Raw genomic sequence first — 17,806 nt, forward strand, 5'->3', positions numbered from 1 at the left:
TGACCGCCCGGCCGAGCCATTTGCCCCCTTTCCCCCGGCGCCCGGGAGGCGCTGCGAGCGGCTCACTCACCGGGGGATGGGAAGAGATCCACCTCACCTTCTCGGCTTTGATGATGGTCAAGGTGGGCTTCGGGTCGCCCGCCGCCTTCATGGTGAAAGGTTCGCGGAGAGAGCCTGGGAGCCGGGCAAGGGGAAGAGGGACCTCGGTGGAGGGGACGGGGGATGGGGGAGGAAGCCTGGGCTACCCTCTTGGACGTCGAGGCGCAAAATTGGCAGGAGACCCCGGGCCGGCTGGCGGAGTGGCTGCCTGGCTGGGTCGCTTCTCTGGCGGCCCCTCTTCGCTCGCTCGCCCGCTCTTCAGCGCGGCCCTGATGGGCTCCGGCCGCGGCTCTCGCTCCCTTCCGCGTTCCCTTTCGGCTTGCTAGGGCGTTTCTCCTTCGCAGCCGCTGCGAGCGTCCCCACTCCTCCTCCTCCTCCTCCTCCTCCTCCTCGCCTCTCCTCCTCCTCCTCGCCCAGTAGCGGCTGCGAGCGAGGACTTGGGCTGCAGCGAGAGAGGAGGGAGGGAGGCGGACTCCGCTCGGGGACAGCGGCCGGGGGGGTGGGTGGGAAAGACTTCCTCCGCCCCAAACGGCTGGCTGGGACCAGCCCGGCTGCCGCTGGGTCTCGCTCTCCGTCGTCCCCCCACTTCCCCGGGCTAGAAAACAGGGCGCAGCGACGCCCCTCCACGTGGCGCCCTTTCTTCCCCGGATTTCTTCTCACTCCGGTGTGTGTGTGTGTGTGTGTGTGTGTTTGTTTGTTTGTTTGTTTGTGTTCATTGGGACAATAGACAAAAGACCGCACTTTTGGAAGCCCCCAACCCACCTCGGCTTCATTGATCCGGGGTAAAGTCTACCCCGGTTCCAGATGTTTTAACGCGGCATCTGTACCCGCAAAGAGTTTTCATCGCCATCCGGACGGAGGGAATAAGCTGAATTCTTCACTATGAGCCTCTTAAGGTTCCTTCTGCTCCTTTTTAGGGTCTCTCTCTTAAAAAGGTGGGGACCCTCCCCCCTTTTTTATTTAAACCCCCTGCAGGCGATCGACCCCCGTGTCCCATTGATGTCACCTACGTTTTCCCTAGTTTTTTTTTTTAAAAAGTTGGAGGTGGTATAATTTTCCTAAATTACCATGTGAAAGTGGTGGTGGAGCCGAGCTGGCTAGCTCATCTTCCAAAGTCGTGAAAACTGAGTTCAACTTCCCTTTCTCAGGTAAACAAGCTCGCCCCCTTGTTAGTAAAACCTGCCCCCCCCCCTCCAACTGCCCTTTGCATACACACACAATGAAGTGCAATTAGTCTCCGGACAACTTTCCACCCAGATCTCCCAGCTGCTTAGCTAACTATACAAACTGCAAACTTTTCCAAGAGAGGCTTTAGCCATTCATTGACGGGTACCCAGAAAAAATGGCCCCAAATGCAAGATAAAATAAAATTAAAATCAACTACCCCCTGGAACTCTTCACGATGGCAGGATGCTTCCACCATTGTTAGGATAGGATAGGATATAATTCTTTATTGGCCAAGTATGTTTGGGCACACAAGGAATTTCTCTTTGGTGCCTATGCTCTCAGTGTACATAAAAGAAAAGATATATTTATCAGGAATCATAAGGTGCAACACTTAATGATAGTCATAGAGTACAAATAAGCAATCAAATCATACTAGGAAACAACCAATATAAATGGTAAGGATACATCAGTCATACAGTCATAAGGGGAGGAGATGAGTGATAGGATGAGAAGATTAGTAGCAATAGTAATGCAGACTTAGTAAATAGTTTGGCAGTGTTGTGTGAATTAGTTGTTTAGCAGAGTGATGGCGAAACTGTCCTTGTGTCTAGTGGTTCTGGTGTGCAGTTCCCTATAGCGTCGTTTTGAGGGTAGGGGTTAAAACAATTTGTGTCCAGGATGCGAGGGGGTCTGTAGATATTTTCACAGCCCTCCTGCAGTGTACAGGTCCACAATGAAGGTTGAGGCAGGTTGGTAGTAACTGTTTTTTTCTGCAGTTCTAATTATTCTCTGTCTTGTTGGGTTGCAGAACTAAGCCACTACCCTCCCCCTACTAAAAAAAATTATCCCGCAAGGAGGAGAGAAGCTGCAGCAGCAAAAGTGTAGGTCTGGATTTGCAGATTCCAGATCTGAAATTCTCCTGCCTCTATTGTGTCTTCCCTTTGATGATGAGTTCTGCAGAACTTGGAAGCTTGCCCATCCTTTCATGCTATTTCGGGATTAAAAAGTTTCCCCAAACTATGGATTCTGGATTCGTCGCCTTCCGCCTTGGGCCAATGTATCTGTGATCACTTTTATTATTAACACACTCTTTTCAAGCCACTTACCCACCCACCCCCACCCCCCCCAATCCCATCAAAGCAGTGTTTACCACGTTCATGGACTCAGGCACTGGTCAGCCTCAAGAGTTTATTTTACGATGGACAATGCATGTTATTCTTTTTGGAGGCTGCCTTGACACTCTCTAGCCTTTCTTGGTGAGGTTGTTTTGTGAATAAAATGGGATGAATCGGTGCTCATGATTTTTGGAGTTTCTTAGTTTTTAAATGTCACCTTGCTGTACCATTTTTAGGGTGTGCAAATCCATGCTTTACACAGGGGGAAAAGGGGAATTTTCAGCATGCGCTGGCCATTTGAATTTTTGCCATCCAGGTATAATATGCCTAATTATATAGCAGTGGTAGGTTTCAAATTTTTTTGGAACGTACTCTGTGGGTGCGGCCTCCTTTGTGGGAGTAGCTTGCCGACCATGTGACCTGGTGGGAGTGGCTTGCCGGCCATGTGTTTTCTTTCTTTCTTTCTTTTCTCTCTCTCTCTCTTTCCTTCCTTTTGTCTCTCTGTCCCTTTTTTCTTTTTTCTTTCATCTCTCTCTCACTCTTTTTCTTTCTTTTTTCTTTCTTTCTTTATTTTTTCCTTTCTTTCTCTTTCTCTCGCACATATGTGCTAGTCATTCCTGACTCTAGGGGACAGTGCTCATCTCCATTTCAAAGCCGAAGAGCCAGTGCTGTCCAAAGACATCTCCATGGTCATGTGGCTGGCATGGCTAAATGCCAAAGGTGCACAGAACATTGTTACCTTCCCATCAAAGGTGGTTCCTATTTTTCTACTTGCATTTTTACATGCTTTGAACTGCTAGGTTGACAGAAGTTGGGACAAGTAACAGGAGCTCACTCCGTTACGTGGCGCTAGGGATTCAAACTGCCAACCTTTCTGATCGACAAGCTCAGTGTCTTAGACACTGACCCACCGCGTCCCTTTTTGATTGTTAGCATCTTCAGTAGAGTAAACATTTGTTCCAAAATCTAGTGATTAAAGGTTTTCATTTACAGTTATTTCAACGCATGTCATTATATTATTGTGGGTGGAATGTGGTTTTTAACAAAAACGTCATTTCATTGTGTATCAGAGGGTGATGGAACATATCTGAAGATGCTGGGTGCTAGATTGTTTGAATGGGACTGGAATGGTTTAGATACAGCTGTCAATCTAATTACAAAGCTCCAGGTTCAAATCTTGACTAGTGAGTGAAAATAAGCCACAGTTTTACCCGTTAGCAAGCATAACTCTAATTAGATTTACACACTACCATGTTCTACAGACCTAAAATTGCCCCCTACTGAAAACTGAGCCTATACTTAGTTGAGATTACAGTGTGATTAGAGTTTATGATAGTCCACAGTGGTGCCCCTTTGGGTTCACACAACAGAGTAAGCCTGTAACCTCAATTAGAAGCAGTATGCTTACTCATAAGCATATAATACTATAAGCATTATGGAGAGAGAGAAATGCTATTGTGCATGTATGTCCTACCAGAGCTGAGTTGAGTGAAAAAAACACAGTTTTAGTCCTCGGGCAGTTCCTTTCAATCTAATCTATCTAACAAGGTGGCCATGGGGGGGGGGGGGGGGGAATAGGAGGGACCATCTGCTATGCAGTCTTTTTGAGAGCCACTTTCCCATGAAAATCACAGGTTTTTAAAAACTGGCAAATTCTTGTAAAATGAGTGAGTATTCTCTTTAACTTGGCATGACATTTTGGGATACAAAAGTTATTACAGTAGTGGCCAAAATTGTGGAAACCTTTTTATTTGAATTCTACCACTGGCTAATGACACCACTTTTCTTTGGAATAGTACCATAAAATTATGTATCAATGGAAAGATAATTTAATCAAGAATATAATGCAGCAAAGTGTGTTCAATTATCTGTATTCGATGAAAGGTTATAAGCTGGAAGCGACCCAGCAATAAAATCCAGTTAATAGAAGCAATCATTCAATCTTGGTTTCACGTGACAACAGTTGCAGAACTAAAAGACTTGGTTCACTCCATGGGAAGACCTTGTAAGGCCATAATTCATGCTAAAGGATACCCAACTAGGTATTAACTGACATGGGGATAATTTTTGTATATCTCATTTTTTCTATGGTGATAATTTTGTATATCTTGTTTTTTCTACATGTTTCACTTTCTTCTTCATAACTGCTATTCTAATAGCAAATTCTTCATAAATGTTATTGCATTACATTCTTGATTAAATTATCTTTCCATTGATACATAGTTTTGTGGTACTACTCCAAAGAAAAGTGGTGTTATTAGCCAGTAGTAGAATTCAAATAATTTAACAATCGATTCTCTGCCCTAATGACCAGCTGGATAGGCGGGGCTTGGTGGTCATGTGACCGTGTGGGCATGGCCAACTCAGTATATTTCAGGTCGATGGGCGCTTCACCTTAGCTGCGACAATGTAATAAGGCTTAACCGGAGAGGCAGTTTCTGTAAGCAGGGCAATAAAGATTAGGCTAGAAACAACACCAGAATGTTTCCTTCCTGCCTTCCTTACAGAATTAGCCCTATAAAGTGTGGAAAAAACAAAATAAGATTTCTTCCAACAACTGGTTTTCTGAACTGCTTAGAAAGTTAACAATCGGTTCTCCCGAATAGGTGTGAACTGGCTGAATCCCACCACTGGTTATTAGCCACCAAACCTCAAAAATAGACACCCCCCCCCCAAAAAAAAAAGGTTTCCACAATTTTGGCCACTTCTGTAAGGCAGGGAATGGTGAACTGAGGGAGATTCTCAGCTGTGAATTTCAGTGGTCTTAATTTTTTGAAGCTCCAAGGACAAAACGCTTGTCTACTGGTGTCTACTTCTCTATTTCTAGTTCTCTACTGGTAAAGATTTAGAAATAGCTTAGTTGGAAAGGAGGGGCAGTGTGCTCAACTTTGAAGTCTTTAAATCCTATCACCATTTTTTAAAAAAAATACGAGGATGCAGCATCTATAAGCACAAACACGCCTTTCTTGTGAAAAAAGGCCTTTAATATTTATCTAGGTATTTTCAGGAAGTAATTGATGGCACATAAGAGCAAAACCTGAGACCTGCCTGATTGCATTTTTATCTGTTGTAGTCATATTTCCCTCTCCCCGAAATTAACAAGCCTTTCAATCGAATCATACACTAGATCAGAAAAACAACAGAAGGGGAAAAAGTGAAGGAGGGGACATCCTGTCCTTCAGCTTTTCTGCTCTGATCCATGAAGAAGGAGAAAGAAAGAAAGAAAGAAAGAAAGAAAGAAAGAAAGAAAGAAAGAAAGAAAAAAAGAAAGAAGAAAGGAAAGAAGGAAGGAAGGAAGGAAGAAGAAAGAAATGGGAAGGAAGGAAGGAAGGAAGGAAGGAAGGAAGGAAGGAAGGAAGGAAGGAAGGAAGGAAGGAAGGAAGGAAGGTGTTAGGGTTCCAAGTAACATACCCAGCTTCAGGGTTGATGGATGGATGGATGGATGGATGATGGATGGATGGATGGATGGAAGGAAGGAAGGAAGGAAGGAAGGAAGGAAGGGTTCCTAAGGGTTAGAAAGAGCTATTAAATGTTATTCAGCGTGTAAACCAGGCTTCATATACTTCTTTATCCAAAGATAAGATCTACAGTATCAGTGATCAGTTCATTCAAATCTACAATCTCTCCTTTCAGTGTTTTCCTACTTTGCTTGTCTATCTGCTAGCTAGCTAGCTAGCTAGCTAGCTAGATAATCATCTCACCAAATGTGGCTGTAGGTAGCATCATATACCTACACATAGTATGAGCCAACCCAGGCTAGCTTCTGTCTTCTCTGCTATACTTCCATTACATTGCCTTCATCTTAAATTCATCCCATGAGTGAGACAAGGTAAGTCATCCTTAGCTGTACTAGTGTAATCTCCCCGCTCTTATGCTGATATTATCAAAAGTTGATGTCTGGTGGATTAATCACTGGGGGTGGGGCAAGGAGGAATAGGTGGACTTGGCAACAGAAACTATCAAAGCCTTGACTAAAGGGACAATAAATTTCATGTTGGTATCCAAGAATAGGTGGAGAACATTTCTAATTAGCAATGGCAAAGGTCCTTTGTTCCATATATTTCATTCAGATATCTACTGAGACATTGGGCCAATATTTTTTTAAACAAGATTCTTGACCTAACCTTAGAATGTCTTCCTTGTAATGAAGAGATTTGGAAAAATAGACTGTCTCCTAGAAAGGAATCTGTACTGTAAAATCTGAACATCTTCAGTTAACAATTGCATTTTTTTTTTGGTTCTTCCCCATGAAACTTGCCTTTCAAAATGACACCGAAGATCAACAATCAATTGTATAGGCAGAATGGATAGACGGGTGGATTTTAGGAGGCACATGAATATCGTTTTGATTTCTGCCAGAGCAATGTTCTCCTTCTGTCTTCCTATTCTAAACTGCAGAAAAAAACAATGGCTACCAACCTGCCTTCCATTGAGGACTTGTATACTGCAGGAGTCAAAAAGAGGGCTGTGAAAATATTTACAGACCCCTCACATCCTGGACATAATGTTTCAACTCCTACCTTCAAACGATGCTATAAAACACTGCACACCAGAACAATTAGACACAAGGACAGGTTTTTTCCCCAAATGCCATCACTCTGCTAAACAAATAATTACCTCTCCACTGTCAAACTATTCACTAGGGCTGTGTAACTTTTACTATTAGTCTTCTCATCATTCCTATCACCCATCTCCTCCCACTTATGACTGTATGACTGTAAATTTGTTTGATTATGATTATATTGATATTGTTTCCTGATTTGCTTATTTATACCCTATGACTATCATTGTTATATCTTTTTATTCTTGATGAATGTATTTTATTCTCCTTATGTACACTGAGAACAATATGCACCAAAGACAAATTCTTCGTGTGTCCAATTACACTTGGCCAACAAAGTATTCTGTTCTGTTGTGTTCTGTTCTATTCTGGTTATTTAGGCTTGAGGTTGTATCCACAAATCAATATTTTTGTTAAAAAAACAACAACCCAAAGTTGAACCTCAAGATGATGGGTGTCCAACCCTTGGCAACTTTCAGACTTGAGAATGGTTGACTAGCTGGGGAATTCTGGGAGTTGATGTCCACAAATCTAATCTTCCAAGATGATTGGAAGACTGGAGGCTAAAACATATGAAGAACGGGTTGCAGGAACTGGGCATGCTAGTCTAGTGAAGAGAAGGACCAGGGGAGACATGATAGTAGTCTTCCAATATCTGAGGGGCTGCCACAGATAGGAAGAAGTCAAGCTATTCTCCAAAGCACTTGAAGGCCAGACAAGGAATAATGGATGGAAACTGACCAAGGAGAGATTCAACCTGCAAATGAGGAGAAATTTTCTGACAATGAGAACAATCAACCCAGGGGACAGAAGTTGCTTTCAGAAGTTGTGGGAGCTTCATCACTGGAAGCTTTCAAGAAGAGTCTAGACTGCCATCTGTCAGAAATGGAGTAGGGTCTCCTACTTGGACAGGGGGTTGGACTAGATGACCTACCCTTCATGTATTGGATCTGGGTACTTGAGAGACCGCCTACTGCCAATTACCTCCACTAGGCCAATAAGATCCCATAGATTAGGCCTTCTCCGAATCCCATCAGCCGGTCAATGTCGACTGGCAACTACCGGAGGAGAGCCTTCTCTGTGGCTGCTCTGACCCTCTGGAACGAACTCCCCATGGAGATTCGTACCCTCACCACGCTCCAGACCTTCCGCGTATAGCCCTTAAAACCTGGCTTGTCCCGACAGGCCTGGGGCTAAAGACTTCAACCCCACTCGAATAGTATGACTGTTGCGCTTTTTAACGAGTATTGTCTCATGTTTGTAACTTGTTTGTCCTTCCCTCCCCTTGAATTGTGAGCCGCCCTGAGTCCCCTCAGGAAAAGGGCGGCATACAAATAAAGTAATCTAATCTAATCTAATCTACAGGGTCCTTTCCAACTCTGTTATTCTGTTAATCTATTAATCTTAAAGCTACCAAGGATGGGCGTTCCTGCAGTAGATCATCCATGAGTGCTGCTTTCTCCTATCTATCCATAACCATTTATCCTGGTATATAAATTTTCTGGTTGACAACTGAGAAGCCTCCCTGCACAATGTTACCCAGTTCACCAACACCAAGGTTACAACAGTGGTGAGATCTGTATCATAGCAACACATAATACACATAGCTCTATAACCAAAAAAGCCTTGGTTTAGACGTAAATATTTTATTGCTACTTAGATAAATTGTTTGTGTGGTTGTTGTTTTTTTTAAAGTTAGCAAACCACAAACGGCAATTCACAGAAAGGAGAGTATGACTCACAGAGACCCATTACTGTCACCTCTTACAGAAAAAAAAATAAGCAGCATAGATGACATTAAGCAATCTGCTAGCTGTCGTTCTCTTGTCAACAAAATCTCACTATTGTTCATTGCACTGCAAAGTTGGGGTTTTTTAAATAAAAATGAATTCTGCGGTCTATTACGCACAAACTTTCTTTAGCCTTTTTGGACTGCATCAGTGTAAGAACGATAACCCCAGACGGATCATTTTAAGCAAAATTTCAGGTGATCATTGGAAATCAGGTCAATGTAGGGTTTTTCAGTGAGCCCTTTCAGGAATTCAACTGTAGGACACCACAACTAACGCCACACAAAATATAGAATAGCAATAGCACTTAGGCTTATATACCACTTCACTGTATTTTTACAGCTCTAAGTGATTTACAAAGTCGGCATTTTTGCCCCCAACAATCTGGATCCTCGTTTTAACAACCTCGGAAGGATGAAAACTTGAGCTGGTCAGGATCGAACTGTGGGCAGTGGGTAGAGGTAGCCTGGAATACTGCATTCTAACTACCTGTGCCACCCACGGTCCGTCCTTCCTTCCTTCCTTCCTTCTTCCTTCCTTCCTTCCTTCCTTCCTTCCTTCCCACTTAGCAATAGACTTATATAAGACTTACCAGTGCTTTTCTGCCTCTGTAGCACTTTACAGAGTCAGCCTATTGCCCCCAACAATCTGGATCTTCATGTTACCCACCTCAGATGGATGGAAGGCTGAGTCAACCTTGAGTCAGTCAGGATCGAACTGCTGGCAGTCAGCAGAAGTAGCCTGCACGACTGCATTCTAACCACTGTGACCACCCACGGTCCGTCCTTCCTTCCTTCTCCTTCCTTCCTTCCTTCCTTCCTTCCTTCTCCTTCCTTCCTTCCCACTTAGCAATAGAACTTAGACTTAATGATGCTTCCCAGTGCTTTACAGCCCTCTCTAAGTAGTTTACAGAGTCAGCCTATTGCCCCCAACAATCTGGATCTTCATGTTACCCACCTCAGATGGATGGAAGGCTGAGTCAACCTTGAGTCAGTCGGATCGAACTGCTGGCAGTCAGCAGAAGTAGCCTGCAATACTGCATTCTAACCACTGTGGCCACCCACGGTCCGTCCTTCCTTCCTTCCTTCCTTCCTTCCTTCCTTCCTTCCTTCCTTCCTTCCTTCCTTCCTTCCTTCCTTCCTTCCTTCCTTCCCACTTAGACTTATATACTGCTTCACAGTGCTTTACAGCCCTCTCTAAGTAGTTTACAGAGTCAGCCTCTTGCCCCCCCAACAATCAGGGTCCTCATTTTACCCACCTCGGATGGATGGAAGGCTGAGTCAACCTTGAGCCTGGTGAGATTCAAACTGCCAAACTGCAGAATCTATGCTCATTGACCCTACAGGACAAATTTACTCTGGTTCTTTAAGTTTATATGTCATGCTCACCCACCATCTCAGGATGAAAATCTTAAGTCCAGGTTCACCTTAACCTACAGAATGATGCAGAACCTTGTAAATGTGTCTTAGATACATGCTGCTAGATGGGAGGTAGAACAATCCTCCTGTATTTTTTTCCCTACCAGTTAACATTTCCATGATGAAAAAGAAATTGTCTTTTGAACTTTGCTGGCAGAAGAAAGTAATTTGGGTGAATACTCATCAGTACTACATTGTTCTGAGATGAAGGAAAGGTGTGGATTTTTTATTACTATTGCACCATCATTTCTCTGGTCTGCAGCCATCCAGGGGTACCACCCTTTTATTAAAGGAAAATATCAGTGAAACTCCTGCCATGGAATTTTCCTGCCAGGAAAGGAAAGTGGGAGCAGCCCGGAGTGGTTTCAGTGGGATGAAAAATGTACAACAAAAAGTATCAGCAACAATTGCAACAACAGCACTGTTTCCAAAGGTGTTTGCCTATGTGTGTGTGATGAAAAGAGTCACCATCACGTGCAAATCCTCCCATTTTTTATGGAAGCATCATGATATTGCACCCAGGTGCAAAAGTCTGCTAGAGAGGCAACTGCTACATTTCAATCTCGGTTTAATTGAAACTCCTTACAGAATAACAGAGTTGGGAGGGACCTTGGAGGTCTTCTAGTCCAACCCCCTGCTTAGGCAGGAAACCCTACACAACTTCAGACAATGGTTATCCAATATCTTCTTTAAAATTTCCAGTGTTGGAGCATCACAACTTCTGGAGGCAAGCTGTTCCACTGATTAATTATTCTAACTGTCAGGAAATTTCTCCTTAGTTCTAAGTTGCTTCTCTCCTTCATTAGTTTCCACCCATTGCTTCTTGTCCTGCCCTCAGATGCTTTGGAGACTATCTGACTCCCTCTTCTTTGTGGCAGCCCCTGGAAGATTGGAACACTGCTATCATGTCACCCCTGGTCGTTCTTTCATTAAACTAGACATACCCAGTTCCTGCAACCATTGTTGAAACCCTTGTTGAAAATTATCTGTTCTTTAGCCAAATAAATAAATAGATGAACTTTGGATAGATCGCTGGAACACAAAAGAAAACCCATAATCATCATCAGGGGATTTTGTTATGAAAAATAAGATGGTTTGATCCTGAGCCTCTGATCAAGTTGACCTTATCTCTAGATGACCACACAATTGGCATTATTTTCATTGTATTGTACAACCTGTGATGTTTTCCAGGCTGGTACTACAGAGTAAAATATACCAATTTCGTCTTGTTACTATGAGCTTGCTCAGCATGCTAATATATTTGAAAAATGGATGGAGATCAATTTCCTACTAATGCAACAAAGATGTGCAGTAGGTGGTTTCATGTTGCAGTGATAAGATATGACATTCTGCTCTGCTATTTTTGTAGGGAGGGGCACATCGGGGAATAACCCCCAAGTCCCCACCCAAACTTCTCCTTTACTTCGGGTTTCTGATTCACCTCTTCTGCCCATAAGAATAAAGCCCTTGGGAAAAAATGTGGGCAGTCTGATTCAAATGCGTATGGAACATTATTTTATGGGACCATCTCAAGATGAATCACTGGTTTCAACCAATGGGTTCATTTTTTTTCTCTTATTGTTCTATTTTTGTAAGCCACCAAAGTCTAGGGGATTGCAGAGCATACAAATAGAAAAAATAAGTAAAATAAGGAATCTAGGTACAAAATTGTTAACATGCACACACAAATATGTGATAGATAGATGATAGATAGATAGATAGATAGATAGATAGATAGATAGGTAGGTAGGTAGGTAGGTAGGTAGGTAGGTAGGTAGGTAGGTAGATAGATAGATAGATAGATAGATAGATAGATAGATAGATAGATAGATAGATGATAGATAGATAGATAGATAGATAGATAGATAGATAGATAGATAGATAGATAGATAATGATAGATAATGATAGATAGGTAGATAGATGATAGATAGGTAGGTAGATAGATAGATAGATAGATAGATGATAGATAGATAGATAGATAGATAGATAGATAGATAGATAGATAGATAATGATAGGTAGATAGATGATAGATAGATGATAGATAGATGATAGATAGATGATAGATAGATAGATAGATAGATAGATAGATAGATAGATAGATGATAGATAGATAGATAGATAGATAGATAGATAGATAGATAGATAGATAGATAGATAGATATGATAGAGACAGACAGACAGACATGATAGGTTGATTCAATTCATTCTAGAAAGAAGTCCTCTTTGTTCAAGGTAATAGGCTCTAATTTACTGTATTAGTCAAGCATGGGTTGATACATATACATTTTTTTAACTTTTCAATCTAGGTTTGAAAGAGTGACTAGACCAGTCTCTCTACCTATTATGTGCCTAAGTGAAGACTAGAACCTGGGTTTCTCTGACCTAAGTCCAATACCTTGATCACATTTCTCTTGGTGAAGGAGTGACCAGACCAAAGTCACTTAATCATCTTCTGTGCCTAAGGGGATTAGAACCTGGGTCTCTGCTCTTAATTCTGCAGTTTAACTACTTCAATACACTGTCCTTCCTTCCTTCCTTCCTTCCTTCCTTCCTTCCTCCCTTCCTCCCTTCCTCCCTTCCTCCCTTCCTTCCTTCCTCCCTTTCCTTTCCTTCCCTTCCTTTCTCCCTCCCTTCCTCCCTTCCTTTCATCCTTCCCTCCCACCACCCCTCCCTCCCTTCCTTTCTTTTCCTTCCTTTTTTCCTTCCTTCCTTTCCTTCCACCCTTCCTCCCTTTCTTTCCTTCCTTTTTTCTTTCTTTCTTTTCATTTTCCTCCCTTCTTCCTTTCCTTCCTTCCTTTTCTTCCTACCCTTCCCACCCTTCCTTTTCTCCCTCCCTCCCTTTCTTTCTTTTCCTTCCTTTTTTCCTTCCTTCCTTTCCTTCCTTCCACCCTCCCTCCCTCCCTTTTTCTTCCTTCCTTCCTTTCTTTTCCCTTCCCTCCCTCCTTCCCTTCCCTTCCCTTCCCACCCTTCCTTTCCTTCCTTCCTTCCCCTTCCCTTCCCTCTTCTAGCTCCTGTACACACAGTAGGCACCAAACATTAGTTCTTGCCTTTTATAATAAATAAGTGCAAAAGAAGCAGCTGTGCGTGGGGAAGACTGATCATGTTGCAAGCTCTGAAAGACAGATGTGATTCAATTTTGCAGAAGACAATTATCTTGCCTTCCAAAGGCCTCAACAAGTATTTGCACAGACCAGAGAGGCAGAGAGCCACAATGGAGAATGTGCGCTGTGATCAATAGAGACAGAGAGACAGAGAGGAGGGTTGTGTAGCCACCTGCGGCCTTGATGCCGTAATGACAATGCTGTCCAAATGCAGCTTTGGTCCCCAGGGTGTAAAAACAGACCTTATCATCCCTCTCCCCCCTCTCGGTTTGCCGCAATGCTCAGTGTAACCCAGGCTGTCCAGGATGCACATCTTTCCCCCCCCCCCCAGCAAACCACAAACGCCTGGAACAGAACCGAGAACCGAGGCAAGTTCCAACCCCCTGCCTCTTCAACAGCTGAACAGACAGCCCCGGTCGTCGTCTCTCCCCCCCCCTTCCCCAGAAAATGTTTCCCACGGAAATAACGGCCAACAAGCACAGGCAGCGAACCCAAAGGGAAAGCAGGAGAAGCCGAAGGGGCAGGAAGGAGCAAAGAGCAACACCGAGGAGGTGACATTTCCATGATTTTCTCAGCGGACAAAACCCGGAGAATTGGATAAAACTTTCTCCCGCTTTGGCTCTGTGGGGATGCCAAGCATTCATCGTCTGAGCTGCACCTGAGCTAAACATTTGCCTTCTTTTTTCCCCAAGCCAGGTGCCGGAGGCTTTAGCAGCAGGCTAGGTTGCAGGTAGCGTGCAAGAGATATTCCTCTACTTAATGTATTCCTCAGTACATTTTGTACAATAGGTTTGTACAGTAGGTTTAGTTTTACTTCTGAAGGTCGCCATTTGTTGGATGAGATGGAGCAGTTATTTCACTTTTACCTGACTGCCTCCCTGAGTATAAAAGTTGAGACTGTATTAGATTTTTATCCTGCCTTTATTATTTTATAAGGAGCTCAAGATAGTGAATGTGCTTAAAACTCCTTCCGTCTTCTATTTTCCTCACAACAACATTATGAGGTGGGTTGGGCTGAGAGAGAGAGACTGGCCTGAAGCCACTCAGCCAGCTTTCATGCCTAAAGTGGGACTAGAACTCACCATCTCCTGGTGATTGGCCCAAAATTACGCAGTTTTCATGCCTAAGGTGGGACTAGAACTCACCAACTCCTGGTGATTGGCCCAAAATTACCCAGACAGCTTTCATGCCTAAGGCAGGACTAGAACTCACTAACTCCTGGTGATTGGCCCAAAATTATGCAGTTTTCATGCCTAAGGTGGGACTAGAACTCACTATCTCCTGGTGATTGGCCCAAAATTACCCAGACAGCTTTCATGCCTAAGGTAGGACCAGAATTCACCATCTCCTGGTGAGTTACCCAGCTGGTTTTCACCCTGAAGGCAACTCAAACTTACTATCTCCTGGTTTCCAGGCCAGCATCTTTACCTTCACAATGACATCAAACGTGCCTAATTTGTATGTGTGTATATGATCCAGGAACAAAAAAACCCATAATATGCAATATGTTCCAGAAAATTTGTCAAAGTTCAAATGGTGTCCGATCCTAAAGCAAATTGTACCCTTCTATTTTCATCAATTAAATACAATTCATTTAACTATAGATTTCAATGTTTAAATATACTTGGACTAAGATTTTTAAAAAAAATCTTAAATTTTCATTCATACCCACAGGAAAAACAAACCATAGCCAACAATTAATATTCCTCCATATTTCTCTCACACATTAATAAATGCAGTTGGCATGAAGAAGTCAGATTCCCTTGATAACTAAGCTAAATGTTTCACAGGCTACTGTGGGAATTAGCATATGTTTTATGGATTCCATCAACAAAGGATAACAATGATCTGCTTAAGCCAAGAATGAGGTCCTTGTTGTTCTCCAAGTCTGATTTGGCCACAGGCTTCATCATCTCCTACCACTGGCCATATTGACTAAGTCTTCAGCTGTTGAAACATCTGGAAATCAGAAGGGTGCAAAAACACCCTTGATCTCAAATGAGCCTTCCATTTGATCTGGAAAACAATCTTCTTGGGTATGCACAAATGTCCATTACATTGTCAAATGGATTTAGAAGCACCCAGTTTGATTTGATTCAGAGACTCAATTCGGGGATTCAATTGGAAGATTCAGTTGAAATAAATGATTATCTTTCAATTAATTCTTTGAATCAACTTTGCTGCAAAACTCAAGTTCTCTCTTCCTAAAGGTAAAACGTGTACACTTTGTACACATAAAATAGCCAAAAGCTCTCTGGATAATCGTCTCATATAATTCAAAGATGGGTTTTCACATGCTGGCTGAATTCTTGCATTCTCTGAGGTAAAAATCTGAAACAACTCTTTTAAGTTTAGTAAATATCCTGCCTAAAACCTTGAATAGGTTCTACCAGTCAAAATGAATTAGCTATCAATCACCTAACTAATTGCCAATTCCTTGTATTCTGTAGGCAACCACATTATGTGACCTTCTTGAATTTCTGAATGGCCATGAATTGGGGATAACCCTGCTTTGAATCACATGGATTGTTGTACCCTGGTATGGCTATCTGGCTTTTCAATAGCTATGACTTATTTCTGGAAGGTTCTCTGAAATCATGCTCAGGAATTAAACAGGACACTTCTCCAATCTCACTGAATCTGGAAGCGCCTCCATCTTCAGGCAGTACTTTCATTTTTTTAGAAAAGCATAATTTTGCCACTATGGAAACTGGCTTCAAAATGGAGAAACAAAGCAAATATTAATTCAATACTGAAGGCAGTATAGAGGTACGGAACCTGAAGAGAATAGCTGCAATTTTCTGGAAGACGCAGCCCTCACACTACCTTCAACTTTGTAAAGTTGTGTGAAAGGACTTCAAATCTTGTGGGATACAAGGACAAGAGTTTCTGAATTATAGTTCAGCATCTCAGTGAATTTCCAGATGACATGGAACATCTCTGATCCTGCTCCATTTATTTAAAAAGAGATATACAGTATATGCCTTTGTAGTATAAGTCATGGTAAACATCAAAAGTGTTTTGCAATTAGAATCATCAAAATTTTATAGACAACATCTGCCTGAATAATGGAAGAAATCATCTTTTCATTAGTTCAGGATGAGGATAGAATAGAATAGTTGGAAGGGACCTTGGAGGTTTTCTAGTCCAATCCCCTGCTTAGAACAGGAAACCTTACACCACTTCAGACAATCTCTTCTTAACAAGTTCCAGTGTTGGAGCATTCACAACTTCTGGATGCAAGTTGTCCCACTGATTAAATTGTTCTAACTATCAGGAAATTTATCCTTAGTTCTAAGTTGCTTCTCTACTTGATTAGTTCCCACCCATTGCTGCTTCTCCTGCCTTCAGGTGCTTTGGAGAATAGTTTGACTCCCTCTTCTTTGTGGCAGCCCCTGAGATATTGGAACTCTGCTATCATGTCACCCCTAGTCCTTCTTTTCATCAAACTAGACATACCCAGTTCCTGCAACCTTTCTTTATATGTTTTAGCCTGCAGTCCCCTAATCACTTTTGTTGCTCTGTTCTGTCCATCAACATTCAAACTGGGAGCAATTCAGTTCAATTCGGTTCAGACTAGGGAGGGAACATTATTTTGTCCCATCTCAACTGTTACGCAAATTCCTGGATTCTTTCCTGTCGCACATCAAGGTGATCTGAATTCTACCTTTTCCACAATGTGAACTCCAACAAACCACCCCAAATATGCATAGTAAGAAAAAGTGAAAAGGAAAAAAAATGCATAAATTCAAGCAAAGCATCCACAAAAACCAGGTAGGAGAGGGATTGGACTGGATTTATTACATTTATATGCCGCCCTTTTCCCCGAAGGGGACTCAGGGTGGCTCACAATTCAGTCAGGGAAGGGGGTACAGACGGGGGGATAAAAAGACTAATGTAACAATACAAAATTTAAAAAACACACAACAACCATACCATTCGAGGGGGGGGCAAAAGCTCTTTAGCCCCAGGCCTGTCGGAACAGCCAGGTTTTAAGGGCTTTGCGGAAGGCCTGGAGGGTGGTGAGGGTTTGAATCTCCATGGGGAGCTCGTTCCAGAGGGTTGGAGCAGCCACAGAGAAGGCTCTCCTCCGGGTAGTCACCAGTCGGCATTGGCCGGCAGATGGAATTCGGAGGAGGCCTAGTCTGTGGAGAGGGGAAGTTACTCTCCAAAAACACATCAGCTAGATAACGTGTTCAACCAAATTCAACTATTGGGGGAAATACACAGCAAACATGATCCTAGGTAGTGCCATAAATACATAATTTGGAAAGTATGACATTGATTCAAGGTGATCTGGACAGTTTCAGAATTCTCAGTCAAAAATTTTGCTTCCAGCAGTTAAGAAACCTGGCAGAGTCAATAGGAGCTACCAAGAATGGAAGCTAATGGCGAATAACAACTCAGCCATAACTGGCCAGTGCTAAATATTAGTGGCAAAAAAGAGGAATAAAAAGATCCTGGGAATAGACTTGCACTCTATAGCTACCACCCAGGAAACAGATTTATTTTCACACAGAAGCGCTATGAGGTTTTTCACAGCCCAGAACAAT

The 17,806-nt window shown here is 42.7% G+C and overlaps 1 protein-coding gene across 2 annotated transcripts in view; it reads right to left on the reverse strand.

The window, feature by feature from the left end:
* ETS1 (ETS proto-oncogene 1, transcription factor) overlaps window positions 1-17,806 on the reverse strand; it is a 121,297-nt gene that overhangs the window by 57,071 nt on the left and 46,420 nt on the right. Inside the window, exon 1 of one of the 2 annotated variants that reach the window (XM_032230111.1) lies at window positions 71-476. The exons of the other annotated variant lie outside the window; for it this stretch is intronic. The gene's annotated coding sequence lies outside the window, so the exon portion shown is untranslated. Of the gene's footprint in view, window positions 1-70; window positions 477-17,806 lie in introns of those variants that run through there. 2 annotated transcript variants of the gene reach the window in all.

Source organism: Thamnophis elegans, chromosome 13 (genome assembly GCF_009769535.1).
Source record: "Thamnophis elegans isolate rThaEle1 chromosome 13, rThaEle1.pri, whole genome shotgun sequence".
Taxonomy (NCBI): Eukaryota; Metazoa; Chordata; class Lepidosauria; order Squamata; family Colubridae; genus Thamnophis; species Thamnophis elegans.